Raw genomic sequence first — 14,173 nt, 5'->3', positions numbered from 1 at the left:
GTAGAAACTTCAGATGACGGCTCATTCCATCAACTATATTTTGCAAACTACTGTTTTATAATAGCCGCAAAGTGCAATGACCCGAGTGTGAATATCCTGATATAAAAAATAATACCCTTCCTCATGTCCGGTTTTTTACGCACAATGGGATCGATTATTGTACTTTAAAAAATATAGCTACTTGCACTAAGTATATTTCAGAAAATAGAATAGTATATTTCATTGTTTAATGCAAAATAGAGTGGGATATTTATAATAGAATGAGGAAGGATACTGGTAGTGCACAAACATGCAATTTCTCATGGTGGTGCATCCCGGTGTGATTCAAACGATATGCCAACTAATCCAATTAATCTATCCTTTGTCAGAGATGAGCAATTTTGACCGTGGTGAGGGCCACAAAAAAAACTGAACTCATCATGAGGGACCGCAGTTGCTCGCAGGTCTGCATACCCACACCTCCAAACAGCGCCGGCCCTGGCGTTTTGGAGAGCATAAGTGAAAATATGTTCGCGTAAGAGTGACTAACCAAATCAATGGGGGTGTCATGGCAAAAAGTGTCTCTCCAAATCACAATGGAGTTCGATCAACTATTAGCTTTCGTTGCTATATCAACCTATAATGCATCGAATTTTGAAGATCATTACCGCGACACTTTCGCTGTTTTAAACGAGTTTTGTTGAGCTAATATGACGAAAACATTACTTCCAAGTGTTTTGGGGTACCTTGTTAACATTTCAAGAACATGACATCCATGTCTTAAACTTTGCTACGTTTCGGAAATAGAGAAAATGTGTGATCTGTTTGACACATTAATGTTACTTACCTTACAGATCACAAAGTCAGTTAATTTCTACTTCATTCGTATGCACATGCGTTTGATTCATACACTGGCTTGTCTGGCTGGCATGTTTTTAATTTGACCTGTCGTTTCCTTATCTACACTGAAATAATATTACTTTCAGTAGTTCTATGATACTTTTTTCTATCTCGCATAGCTCATTAGTACACCCTTGTGGTTGAATATATGCATCTATTGTAGGTCCTAGGACACAATAATGAATCATGTTGAACTAACGAATACCGTAAAGGAATACCTTACAATTTACAACAATGAACACCTTGTGCAACAGCTGTGAAAACCAACCTTCGATTCTGGGAGGTGATTCTGCAACTTCGGGCACTTTGGCCCTACAAGCTTTCAGATTTAAAAAAAAATTGAAACACCATTTTTACCAGTATTATAATTGTGTTTGATTTTTCTATAAATAATATCTGATAATGGCTGCGATCGTACTATTCAGGAATGTATATCTTTTTGTCATTTTTCTAAAACAGCTATAAACAAATGTCAGTTACATCACGTCATTAACATATAAAGAATAAAAACATGTTTTAAAAAATAAATCCCCAAAATTGACCCTGAGGACATAGAAGCTCCGTAGTTGCAGAACCACCCAGGTACACTCACATGACAATCATAGACTGAAATACTGAATTATTGTGTGTGGACTAGAGAGGTGGGTGCTGTGTGGGTGGGAGGTTCTGCCTGTCTCTCAAGGGGGACTCAAAGAGGGAGACTGCAAAGTCCAGGCACTGCTGCTCTCTTTGTTCTGAGTGTTTGCAGTGCTAGTGTTTTTAGTTCATCTGTGTATGTAATCAAACACAAGGCATCTGTGAGAACATTTGATGGATTAGTGCAGTGTTATAAATGGGAGATATTTACTTTTCAACAGTTGTTTAATGTATAGCCTACCTCAAGCTCCAACTCAGAGCACAGAGAATCAGACTGATCAGAACTCACTGGCTCTGGTGGATGGGATACCTCCTGTGTGTCTCAGACAGTTGCTGGTCCTAAATTAATTTGGAGAGGTAAATTGAAGAGGTACACTTTTTATAAGCTAAGCATAACTACCATTTATTGCTTTCTCATGTCACCCAAAGCTTATTATCACATTTCAGTTAAAAACCCAGATTCAGACAATGTCGAATTAACAACAGTTTATTTATCCAACGGGGGCAGGCAAAAGACAGGTCAAGGGCAGGCAGGGGTCAGTAATCCAGATAGGTGGGGAAAAGGTACAAGACGCCAGGCAGGCCCAGGGCAGGCAGAAAAGGTAAAAACCGGGAAAACTAGAAAAAAGGAACAGCTGAGAAACAGGACCAGAGGGAAACCACTGGTAGGCTTGACCAAACAAAACGAACTGGCAACAGACAAACAGAGAACACAGGTATAAATACACAGGGGATAATGGGGAAGATGGGCGACACCTGGAGGGGGGTGGAGACAATCACAAAACAAGTGAAACAACATACACTCCTAAAAATCTTTTTAGATTAAAAGACTATAAGAGCACCATATAGAATTTAGGAACAGCATTAGCTAGGCCAACCAAATTTGTATTTATTGATTGATTGACTTCGCTAGATAGAGGTGCACACACAACCCCAGACTTAACACAGGACAAGTAAAATTATACAATCTCAGCCTTTGCCACTCATGCTGTACAAATGTAACAACTTTCCATCTTGGTAAAGTTCCCGTTGTTGGATGTCCTTTGTCTCTTGTAGGAACTCCTCTGCCTGCAACAGCAATTAGATTGCTGGCCAACTCTTCATCAATCAAATGACCGCTTGCCCACCGAAGGCTCCGCAACATGGTTTAACAATGACAACCGTGCGATACAGTTTTAACTACATCGCTAGCTGGCTAACGTTACTACGTTTTATTGATTCCATAACTAGATTATAGACGAGTGACGTTAGCTAGCTATCTTGAGTTCAGTTTACTGTCAATGGCAGATCTAGCTAGCTAACGCCGTTGGTAGCGTTACATTATCTAACTGTGACTAACCCCATTCGGTACACATTTGCGTAACCACTACATTCAAACGAGGTTGCAATGAAAACGAATGGCGCTGTGTTGACATCAAAATATTGAGTGTGAACTACATTTCTAATCAAGCGTTGATTGACATGGTAATGGCTCAATAGTATTGCAAAAACCCCCCATACGTTAAATTGTGATGCGTCATGACGTAACATACAGCACGCATAAAGCAACTCATTCTGTGTCTTTACAGCCTCTCTCCACCAGGTGTAGCGCTTCTCTCACCGTTTAAAAACAACACAGGGACAGGGTAAGGGGGGATATCTAGTCCTTTTTCGTTTTCGTCATCACTGCAAGTCATCATGATTTGAAAAAGCCGCTGTTTACTTCTGAAGATAACTTTAGCGGCGCCCTAAAATTCCCGATTCAAATTCGACACAAACCTTCCAATAGGTATAGGTAATGACACATTATAGAAACTCTTTATAGTGTTTTATTTACATTTTAGAGGTGAAGGTCGTCATTGATTTTGTTGGAAAGGGGAGAAAGTGTGCTTTACAATGGTATTGATATTACAGTTGATCTGGAAGTACTACGTTTTTGGGGGCGCTAAAATAAGGTCAGCGATGTAGATTCCAAGAACACAGGATGAGATGTTACTATCCTTTGTGCAAGCACTTCCAAGAGTTAATGAACAGTGAGCCTGGTGAAATTTGGGGAGCGCATCGTCAGTAGTGTACCTTTGGTTCCTAGGGTGTTTCGGCCTTTCACACTATTCACCCTTCCCAAAAGGCGGCCAGCGACAGGGTGATCAATCCTACACTTGCGTCCCATTCCCAATTAGTCATAGGAGTTGCCTTGTTGTTGATAGCCAACAATCCCATGGGACTATGCATGGCAGGGGCGTCCTCCTCCCTGAGTCAAGCATTGTTGACCGCATACTTCCTGGCCCTCTCACTTCGGGGCCCAGCTGGGGTCTTTCCTCTTCATCCAGAGCCACTGACTGCTGCCTTCTGCCGCCTCCGATACAGCTTTGATTGCCGAACGCTGGCTCTGGCACTTAATTCCCAGGTCTCTAAGCAGTCTGGTTGTAGATGTTGCCACAAAACCTCTGCAAATACAAATAGCTCCTTGTTTTTGCTTCTCAACCTCGACGTTAGATAGCTAGCTAACATTAAGTTAACGTTACTATGAACTTTAACGTTAACGTTAACGAACTTTATGCAAATGACAATCTATGACTCATAGCATACGTATAGGTGAATCGTTGTGACATGATATACGAGTGAGAGTGTAATCAATGTTTAACTACGTTAAAAAAATAACTATAGCTACTGAAACAGATTATGTCGTGTTGGTGTGTTTTTGAGGAAGAACATTGTTTGCATCCATGAACTAGCTAGCTTTTTTACGACCAGCACTGTCCGGAGTAGTGATGGGCATTCCGGCTCTTTTCAGTGAGCCGGCTCGTTCGGCTCAACTCACCAGCTCTTTTGGCTCTCAAACGGCTCTTTAAAAAAAACACGTTTTGTATTTTTTCAAGTCAAACAATTTGCGATACTTTGACTATGATTGGTGTTAAAATAATTCTAATTAAATTATTAAATTAAATCATACTCTACTTTTTTTTTTTTTTTTTACCTTTATTTAACCAGGCAAGTCAGTTAAGAACACATTCTTATTTTCAATGACGGCCTGGGAACAGTGGGTTAACTGCCTGTTCAGGGGCAGAACGACAGATTTGTACCTTGTCAGCTCGGGGGTTTGAACTCGCAACCTTCCAGTTACTAGTCCAACGCTCTAACCACTAGGCTACGCTGAAAAAGAATGCTATTAAACATTTCCATTTAAAGTATAACTTTGTAATGTATATAAACAAAGTGCATATCAATCTGAACATTCAAAACGAATACAATCTGAACAGCATAAAATAATATTGCACCATATCAAAGAAAAATAAATCACAATTTGCAAAACTGCAGCATCCCACAAATTGAAATAAATGTTAAAAAGAATGATAAAGTATAACTTTTTAAATATATATATAAACAAAGGTCATATAAATGAACAATTCAAAACGAATACAATCTGAACAACATAATAATATAATATTGCACCATGTCAAAGAAAAATAAGGAACAATGTGCAAAACTGCAGCATCCCACTTAACACATTAAACTGGTCCCTTTTTCTCTCTCGCTTCTTTATTGCCATGTTATAACCAGCAGCACACAGCAATGCTGACCATATTTTGCTTTTATGAGAGGTTTGCATTCAGAAATACAAGCTGAATGTAAAGGGGGCTGATGGGGCTGATGCATTTTCTTCTCAGTAATTATTTGTCCCGTTTTCGAGAAGACCCTCTCAGAGGGAACGGATGTGGCCACTATGCAGAATCTCCCTGTCGTGACTTTAGTAGGCCCTGGGTAGACAGAGGCCTTGTTCTTACACCAGCTCAGAGGATCTGCAGATCTTTGGAGGAGGGGCTCCATTATGGCATCTGTTGAGGGATTCCTTCGTGCTGCATCCCCAGTTGCTCTCTCGTCAAACAGCATCCAAACAGCAGCCGTTTGTGGCACTACTGCTGGTTCTTCTGCTCCATCTGATCCCTCTTCTTCCTGTTGCCCTGGTGCCTGAGCCAGCTGACTGCTGGGGATGTCCCTCCCTGCTGCTGAGGTTATTCTTTGAAGAGCCTCATCAATCGCTCTGGCATCACTGAAGGCTAACTTCTTAAACCTGGGGTCAAGTGCAGCGGTTTCTGATAGCACGTGATTATATTCCATTCTGTGGAACTTTCTGTCCATTGATGAACATAGGGTGTCCATCAACTCTGTCACATGTCCTGTGGTTACATTTGCTTCTCTCTGGCGGCTGGCTGTGATTTGCTGCAGACCTTTACACAGGAGTATCATTTTTTAGGCTGTCACATAGCAGAAAAGAGAGAACAGTACCTTATTAGTTCAGGTTCATGTTTTGTCCACAGATACTACATTCTCATATACATATATAATACTGGATTAAATAATGATGTAGTAATAACTGCTTACTGTATCTCTCTCCACTGATCTCCATAGTGACCTGCTCAAAGGGTTCCAGGACTCCACCACCTCTCATTACTCTTGGGTCAGAGCATCAACAGGTGCATTGACATTGGCCAGGGTAGAGATGATGGCATCTTTTGACTCAAGAAACCGCTTCAGCATATAAAATGCTGAATTCCACCTTGTAGTGCAGTCTTGTTTAGGCCTCAGCTCAGGCATTCCCATCTGGCATTGTGTAGACCTTAGTTTTTCAGCACCTACTGTGCTCCTGTGGAAGTATTCCACAGCTGCTTTCACTTTGTCCACAGTGGGCTTCATCACTGTCAGAGCACCTCTTACGATCAGGTTGATTGTGTGGGCAAGACATGGATGATGTGTCCAGTTGAACATTTTCATGGCTTTGGTTATGTTAGCTGCATTGTCGTTAACACAACAGACCACTTTTCCATCTACTTGCCATTCTCTGGCCACTCTCAACAGTTCCTCTGCCAATTTCTCTGAGGTGTGTCTGTCGCTGAACTCAAAGCAGTCCAGAAGACAGCTAGACATCGAAAAATCTTCAATGAAGTGACAGGTAACCGACATGTAAGAAGTGGTTTCCCTTGATGTCCAGCAGTCAGTGGTAAGGCAAACTGCAGTAGGTTTTTGGACTCCTTCCCATACTGAAGCATGTGTGCTCTCGTACAGTTGTGGAATAAGTGATTTTTGAAAGGGCTTTCCTGCTTGGAATTGTGTATATTGGATTTAGACTATTGCTATAATTTCTAAAACCACAATCAAAAATGGCTGGAAATTGGTGGCAATCATTTTAGCCTGCTCTTAAATGCAAGTAAAACTAAATGCATGCTCTTCAACCGATCGCTGCCCGCCCGTCCAGCATCACTACTCTGGACGGTTCTGACTTAGAATATGTGGACAAATACATATACCTATGTGTCTGGTTAGAATGTAAACTCTCCTTTCAGACTCACATGAAACTGGCTCTCATGAGGACCGCTACAGGAAAGGAAGGCCCAGAGTTATCTCTGCTGCAGAGGAAAAGTTCATTAGATTTAATTGCACCTCAGATTGCAGCCCAAATAAATGCTTCACAGAGTTCAAGTAACAGACACATCTCAACATCAACTGTTCAGAGGAGACTGCATGAATCAGGCCTTCATGGTTGAATTGCTGCAAAGAAACCACTACTAAAGGACACCAATAATTAATAAGAATCTTGCTTGGGCCAAGAAACACGAGCAATGGACATTAGACCGGTGGGAATCTGTCCTTTGGTCTGATGAGTCCAAATTTGAGATTTTTAGGTCCAACCGCCGTGTCTTTGTGAGACGCAGAGTAGGTGAACGGATGATCTCCGCATTTATGGTTCCCACCGTGAAGCATGGAGGAGGAGGTGTGGGGGTGCTTTGCTGGTGACACTGTCAAGTGATTTATTTAGAATTCAAGGCACACTTAACCAGCATGGCTACCACAGCATTCTGCAGCGATACCCCATCCCATCTGGTTTGCACTTAGTGTGACTATCATTTGTTTTTCAACCGGACATCTCCAGGCTGTGTAAGGGCTATTTGACCAAGAAGGAGAGTGATGGAGTGCTGCATCAGATGACCTGGCATCCGCAATCTCCTGACCTCATCCCAATTGAGATGGTTTGGGATGAGTTGGACCGCAGAGTGAAGGAAAAGCAGCCAACAAGTGGTCAGCATATTTTGGAAATCCTTCAAGACTGTTGGAAAAGCATTCCAGGTAAAGCTGGTTGAGAGAATTGTTGACCGGGGCACCTCTATTTGGGTAGAAATTTGACGAACTGACTTGTGGGAAAGGTGGCATCCTATGACAGTGCCACTTTGAAAGTCACTGAGCTCTTCAGTACTGCCAGTGTTTGTCTATGGAGATTGCATGGCGGTGTGCTCAATTTTATACACCTGTCAGCAACGAGTGTGGCTGAAATAGCCGAATCCACTCATTTGAAGGGTTGTCCACATACTTTTGGTGATGTCGTGTAGTTTCCGCCGTTGCAAAAATCGAGGAGTCGATTCGTTGCAGAATCGAAGCTTGACATCCCAGAAATTGGAGTCGACGGGCAAGGAATCTATTATTTTGGAGTTGACTCCCCACCACTAGGTGCTTGTAGGTGGGGCTGAATTGGACTACTTATCTCAGCTCATCTTAAGCTTCCATCTATGAATGAGATTGCTTTATGGAAAGAAACACCATGAACACTCCACTACGGATGTTTGGTATGTGACCATCACTGTCAAACTCTGCACATTTGCTAGAATTTGTGTGTACAATCTCTGGACTTCCTTTCCTTACCATTTGTTTGTTTCATTTGTGCAGTTCTTCTGACTCTACCCTGCTACAGCGCACATGGTAAGTGGAAAGCACTGTCATCTCTTGCATCTGTTTGTATGAATTAAATGGGGCCAGTTGTTGAGAGGTGTAGGGCTGTGTGGGCCACTATTCTGCCTCTCAGATTGATGTGTGTACAGTAGACATCAGAGATGATATTGTAATGTGGGATACTATTCTGCCTCTCAGATTTATGTGTGTACAGTATACAGCAGAGATAGTATTGTAATGTGGGCTACTACTCTCACTCTCAGATTGATGTGTGTACAGTATACAGCAGAGATAGTATTGTAATGTGGGCTACTACTCTGCCTCTCAGATTGATGTGTGTACAGTAGACAGCAGAGATAGTATTGTAATGTGGGCTACTACTCTGCCTCTCAGATTGATGTGTGTACAGTAGACAGCAGAGACAGTGTTGTAATGTGGGCTCCTCTTCAGTTACAATAATCCCCAGTGGAATACATTATTACTTATTGTTCTGTGGTTTGGACTTCGGAGTAAAAGCATAATTCATTTATTCCCGGTACGGGACCTATATGTGCTTGCTATATTATTACATATATAATCCCTATAATTAAATCAATAGGGTCTCTGTGGACATAGTTGTAAAGATTTGTCATTTCACTTTTAAAATGCATTACCTTTTATTGTGGCGTAAACACAACCAGTTTTGACGTTTTCATCTGATTGTCAAACTGTCACTTCAAAGGGCTCCTTTACCAGGCTAGCAGCGCACGTTCATCCACTTCCTACCATATTTCAAGCCTCCAAACAGTGGTGAATGGAAAGAGACATCTGTTACACAAAACACCAAAGAAGTGTAATGATATTTGCCGATTGTCATTAGGCCAGAATTGATGTGTCCACTCCTAGGCAGCGTGTGAGTTTCAAGTTAGGGGAAGCTAATGTTCACCATAAAAATGCACCTTTATAATAAAGCATTACATGCGTCATCACATTTGCAGACTTATGTAAGATAGCCTACTATTCCTAAGGTGATCTGTGCATTGGATATTCATAATTTAGGCTAATATAACTCAGTCACTGTTCACAAAATGACCGTTCAATGCTTGGCTGAACGTGTACGGTAGAGTTGGCCTAGGCTATAGCAGATACATTTCTTATACAATATGTTCTTTGCCCGTGAAGAATTTGGCCTTTTATAAACACATTCCATGCAATTCTACTTCACTTTATATGACTGGAGACATTGAAATAATCGTTTTTGATTAGACAAATGACAGGGTAGTCTACTCTGCTGACACTTACAAACAGATCAGTAAAAACAATGTCTGATTAGGGCTTGGTGGAATGGCCAAAATATCATGTCACGGTATAAAAAAAAAGGTATTTTATGTTTTTGAATAATAAAAGTTATACAATTGCTTTGAGTAGTGCGTGACCCTAGGCTGGCAACACATACATTCTATGTGATTTCAATGAGTCTTTCCCCATGCTGATTGTTTTACAGTATACTGTTCAATTCAACTTCAACCCAAAATGACTTTCTGCATTTTCATCAATTTCTGCCTTTCCATCACTCATTTGAGGTAATTCCCATACTGCCTTGTAGGGCTGCACGATATGAGCAAACAATCCAGGCCTTATTTTTGACCAACTGTTGCAATTGAGATGTTATTAGCGATTTAGCTCAAAACACTTGGGTGAACTGTTGGAATCATGGAAGTATGATGGTTATTCTAATTCTATAGTTAGACTATAATAGTGGACACTTTGAATACAGTGTTGTTGGACATGACAACGAATGAAAATGCCAAAAATTATTGTGACAGGGTAGGAACCGAAGTGTTAGTAACTGTTTCCTAGGGGACCCTATAATCTTTGGCTATATTTAATGTTTTTTCTTAGCTACTTTATGTAGCTAACATATTCACGCTTTGTGTATTCCTCTTTGATTTAGAAGATACTGTTGCGCAAACAAGATATATCAGGCTGTATAGCTAGTTACTTTTGCTCTGATTCAGTACATGTATTAACTAGCTAGCCAGCTAACTAGCGATTAGCATTAGCAGCTAACACAATGTAGGCCCAACTTGCTAAGGAAAGACAAACTAGCCGTTTGCAGATGGAAGAAACTCACCTTTCCACATTTTGTCTCGTTACAGCCTTATTCTAAAATGGATGGGAAAAAATGCCCCCATCACCAATCTACACAATTACCCCATAATGACAAAAGCTATTTTTTTTTTTTGCAAATTTATTTTAAAAATGAAATAACACATTTACATAAGTATTCAGGCCCTTTAAGCAGTACTTTGTTGAATCACCTTTGGCAGCGATTACAGCCTTGAGTCTTCTTGGGTATGATGCTACAAGCTTGGCACACCTGTATTTGGGGAGTTTTTACCATTATCTGCAGATCCTTTCAAGCACTGTCAGATTGGAGCATCACTGCACAACTATTTTCAGGTTTCTCCAGAGATGTTTGATTGGGCTCTGGCTGGGCCACTCAAGGACATTCAGAGACTTGTCCCAAAGCCATTCCTGCGTTGTCCTGTTGGAAGGTGAACCTTCGCCGCAGTCTGAGGTCCTGAGTGGTCTGGAGCAGGCTTTTCCTCGATCCTGATTAGTCTCCCAGTCTCTGCTGCTGAAAAACATCCCCACAGCATGATGCTGCCACCACCATGCTTCACTGTAGGGATGATATTGGCCAGGTGATGAGCGGTGCCCGCATTCCTCCATACGTGACGCTTGGCATTCAGGCCAAAGAGGTAAATATTGGTTTCATCAGACCAGAGAATCTTGTTTTCTCATGGTCTGAGAGTCCTTTAGTTGCCTTTTTGGCAAACTCCAAGCGGGCTGTCATGTACTTTTTACTGAGGAGTGGTTTCTGTCAGGCCACTCTACCATGAAGGCCTGATTGGTGGAGTGCTGCAGAGATGGTTGTCCTTCTGTAAGATTCTCCCATCTCCGCAGAGGAACTCTGGAGCTCTGTCAGAGTGACCATCGGGTTCTTGGTCACCTCCCTGACCCAAGGCCCTTTTCCCCCGATTGCTCAGTTTGGCCTGGCGGACAGCTCTAGGAAGACTCTTGGTGGTTCCAAACATCTTCCATTTCAGATTGATGGAGGCCACTGTGTTGTTGGTGACCCTCGATGCTGAACACTAGTGGATGCACATTAAGAAGCAAAGGGAAAACATTGTTGTTGTCATCAACATTGTTGCATGTGTTGCATTGACCATGCAGACTGAAAGCAAGTGTGTCAGGGTCGTGGAACAACAAATTCGCTCCATGAGTAAAAGGGGGACGGTTTATATGGAAAGCGGCATGGAGAGAGTGAGATGACTCAAGTAATGGAGTAAACATTTAACAAACCAAAATCAAATACTGTTATAGAAGGTAATGTAAAAACCCAAACCGGTTTGTGCATCAATACTGGTGTATCATAAAATACAGTATAGTAGACTTCCATCTAAACTGGAAGAGGAAATTATTGTCCAAAAACAAACGTTTTTAAGTGGCATTGACACAACAGTGATGAGAGTGAATATGCACACTCACCGGGGATATGGCCGATGCTCTCCACTGGTGCCAATATCCTAAGATAGGCTACAGGCCTACTGTTCGCTCAATTAAGTTGAGAATTTTGATAACTTTCAAGACAGATTAGAGTTTTTTCATTGCCTTCTCTTTCCAGCAATAGCCATTTGCTTTCCAAACTACATTACTTATACAAAAGTACTGTATGTGGACACCCCTTCAAGCTCACAGAACGGGACCGCCTAGTGCTGAAGCGGGTAAAAAATGGTCTGTCCTTGGTTGTAACACTCAATACCGAGTTCGAACTGCCTCTTGGAAGCAACGTCAGCACAATAACTTTTTATCGGGAGCTTCATGATATGGGTTTCATAGCCGAGCAGCCGCACACCAGCCTAAGATCACCATGCCAAACGTTGGCTGGAGGGGTGTAAAGTTCGCCGCCATTGGACTCTGGAGCAGTTGAAACGTCTTGTCTGGAGTGATGAATCACACTTCACCATCTGGCAGTACGACAGACGAATCTGGGTTTGGCGGGTGCCAGGAGAACGCTACCTGCCCAATGCATAGTGTCGACTGTAAAGTTTGGTGGATGAGGCATAATGGTCTGGGGCTGTTTTTCATGGTTCGGGCTAGGCCCCTTAGTTCCAGTGAAAGGAAATCCTAACGCGACAGCATACAATGACACTCTAGACAATTTTGTGCTTCCAACTTTGTGGCAACAATTTGGGGACCAACACTTTACATGTTGTGTTTACATTTCTGTTCATTGTAGCTAGTTGAAAAGTGACGTACATGTGTGTCAAGTATGGAAAATGTGTGCTAGACATCCGGCAAAACAAAACGCATATGCATCTGGTGGACTTCGGGCATTACTTTCACCCCTGTGCATCATGTACCTTACTTCCCTGACAGAGTTCTGCTTGTATAGCGATATCTGCAATCTGCGATAAACAAAAATATGAATGCAATAAAAGTCCTCCGAAATTTTCCCAACACACAAAAAGCTTATTTCTGACACATTTGGTGCACAATTGTGTTTACGTCCCTGTTAGTGAGCATTTCTCCTTTGCCAAGATAATCCATCCACCTGACAGGTGAGGCATATCGATAAGCTGATTAAACAGCATGATCACGACACAGGTGCACCTTGTGCTGGGGAGGCCACTCTAAAGTGTGCTAGGTGTTGAGTATTTCTGTCTGTAATAAATAAAGCCCTTTTATGGGAAAAAAAAACTATTCTGATTGGCTGGGTGATAGAGGAAAATATAGTTTAGATAATCAATTATGTATACATTAATGATTAGAACCCTTCTATGCTAATACTTATGTTATGATTTGAAAAGTATGGGTTCTTAATTGTACTGTTACTGAAAATGTAAGCAGAAATGAATTGTGTCTGTGTCTCCTGGGAAAGGGATAAGATCGTTTTTCAAACTGATGAGAATGTTTTGGTTGGATTCCATTAGGGGAGAGGAGTTTATCCTTTAGACAGGTTGGAATGTAGATTTATGAGGGGAGTGAAACTATCTCCAGGACCGAATACTACGCCATTGTAAGGCTGGGAGAGGGGGTGTAACTGATGATGTCATTTTATGTCTTCTTTAGCTTTAAAATGTAATGTTCTTTGTATTTTGGACCAGTACTCATCAAGAATAAATGCTGAACTTGTTTTTAAGACTGGTCTCGTGCTAATTCATGCAAATGATAAACTTACAACTTATCATGAATTAGAAATGAGTGTGAATTTAATTGGATTTGGCAATTAAACATAAAGGAATTTAGAATTCCTCTATCACTGGGCCTGGCTCCCAAGTGGGTGTGTCTATGGCCTACCAGGCCCACCCATGTCTGCGCCCCTGCCCAGTTATGTGAAATCCCTAGATTAGGGCCTAATTTATTTATTTAAATTGACTGATTTCCTCATATGAACTGTAACTCAGTAAAATTGTTGAAATTGTTGCATGTTGCGTCTTATATTTTTGTTCAGTATAGATAGTAAGTCAGTGAAATGAGTTGTCATCATTACTCTAAACAGTATAGCCTCTTAGGGCATACTAGTGGATGTGTTTTTTATAGTTGCTGTGGAGATATTAAGCCTGCAGAGAACTTTAAGGAGCGCTAACCCCAGCCATAGGTACCGTTGCTTCCTGACAATACCTTATTCAGTTTTTCAGGCATTTTATCATCAAATTATCTTTATGCGTTTTATCCTAATCAACTTCAGTCACTGATAGGCAGTTGTAATATGCGATTTTTAAAGCAATGAATTATTCAGTGCTTTACTTTTCTTTTCTTTTTTTTACTCTAAAGCAATTTACAGTTACAATATTTTCTTAGTGTGTGTTTTGCAAATATCACACTTAGATTAACAGCATAACCTGAGGAAGCTTTTCACAGAATACGTAGCCAGGACATTGTCTTGATGTGGGGATGTTACTTGTCTCAC

Source organism: Oncorhynchus nerka, linkage group LG14 (genome assembly GCF_034236695.1).
Source record: "Oncorhynchus nerka isolate Pitt River linkage group LG14, Oner_Uvic_2.0, whole genome shotgun sequence".
NCBI lineage: Eukaryota > Metazoa > Chordata > Actinopteri > Salmoniformes > Salmonidae > Oncorhynchus > Oncorhynchus nerka.
This window is presented reverse-complemented; position numbering follows the sequence as displayed.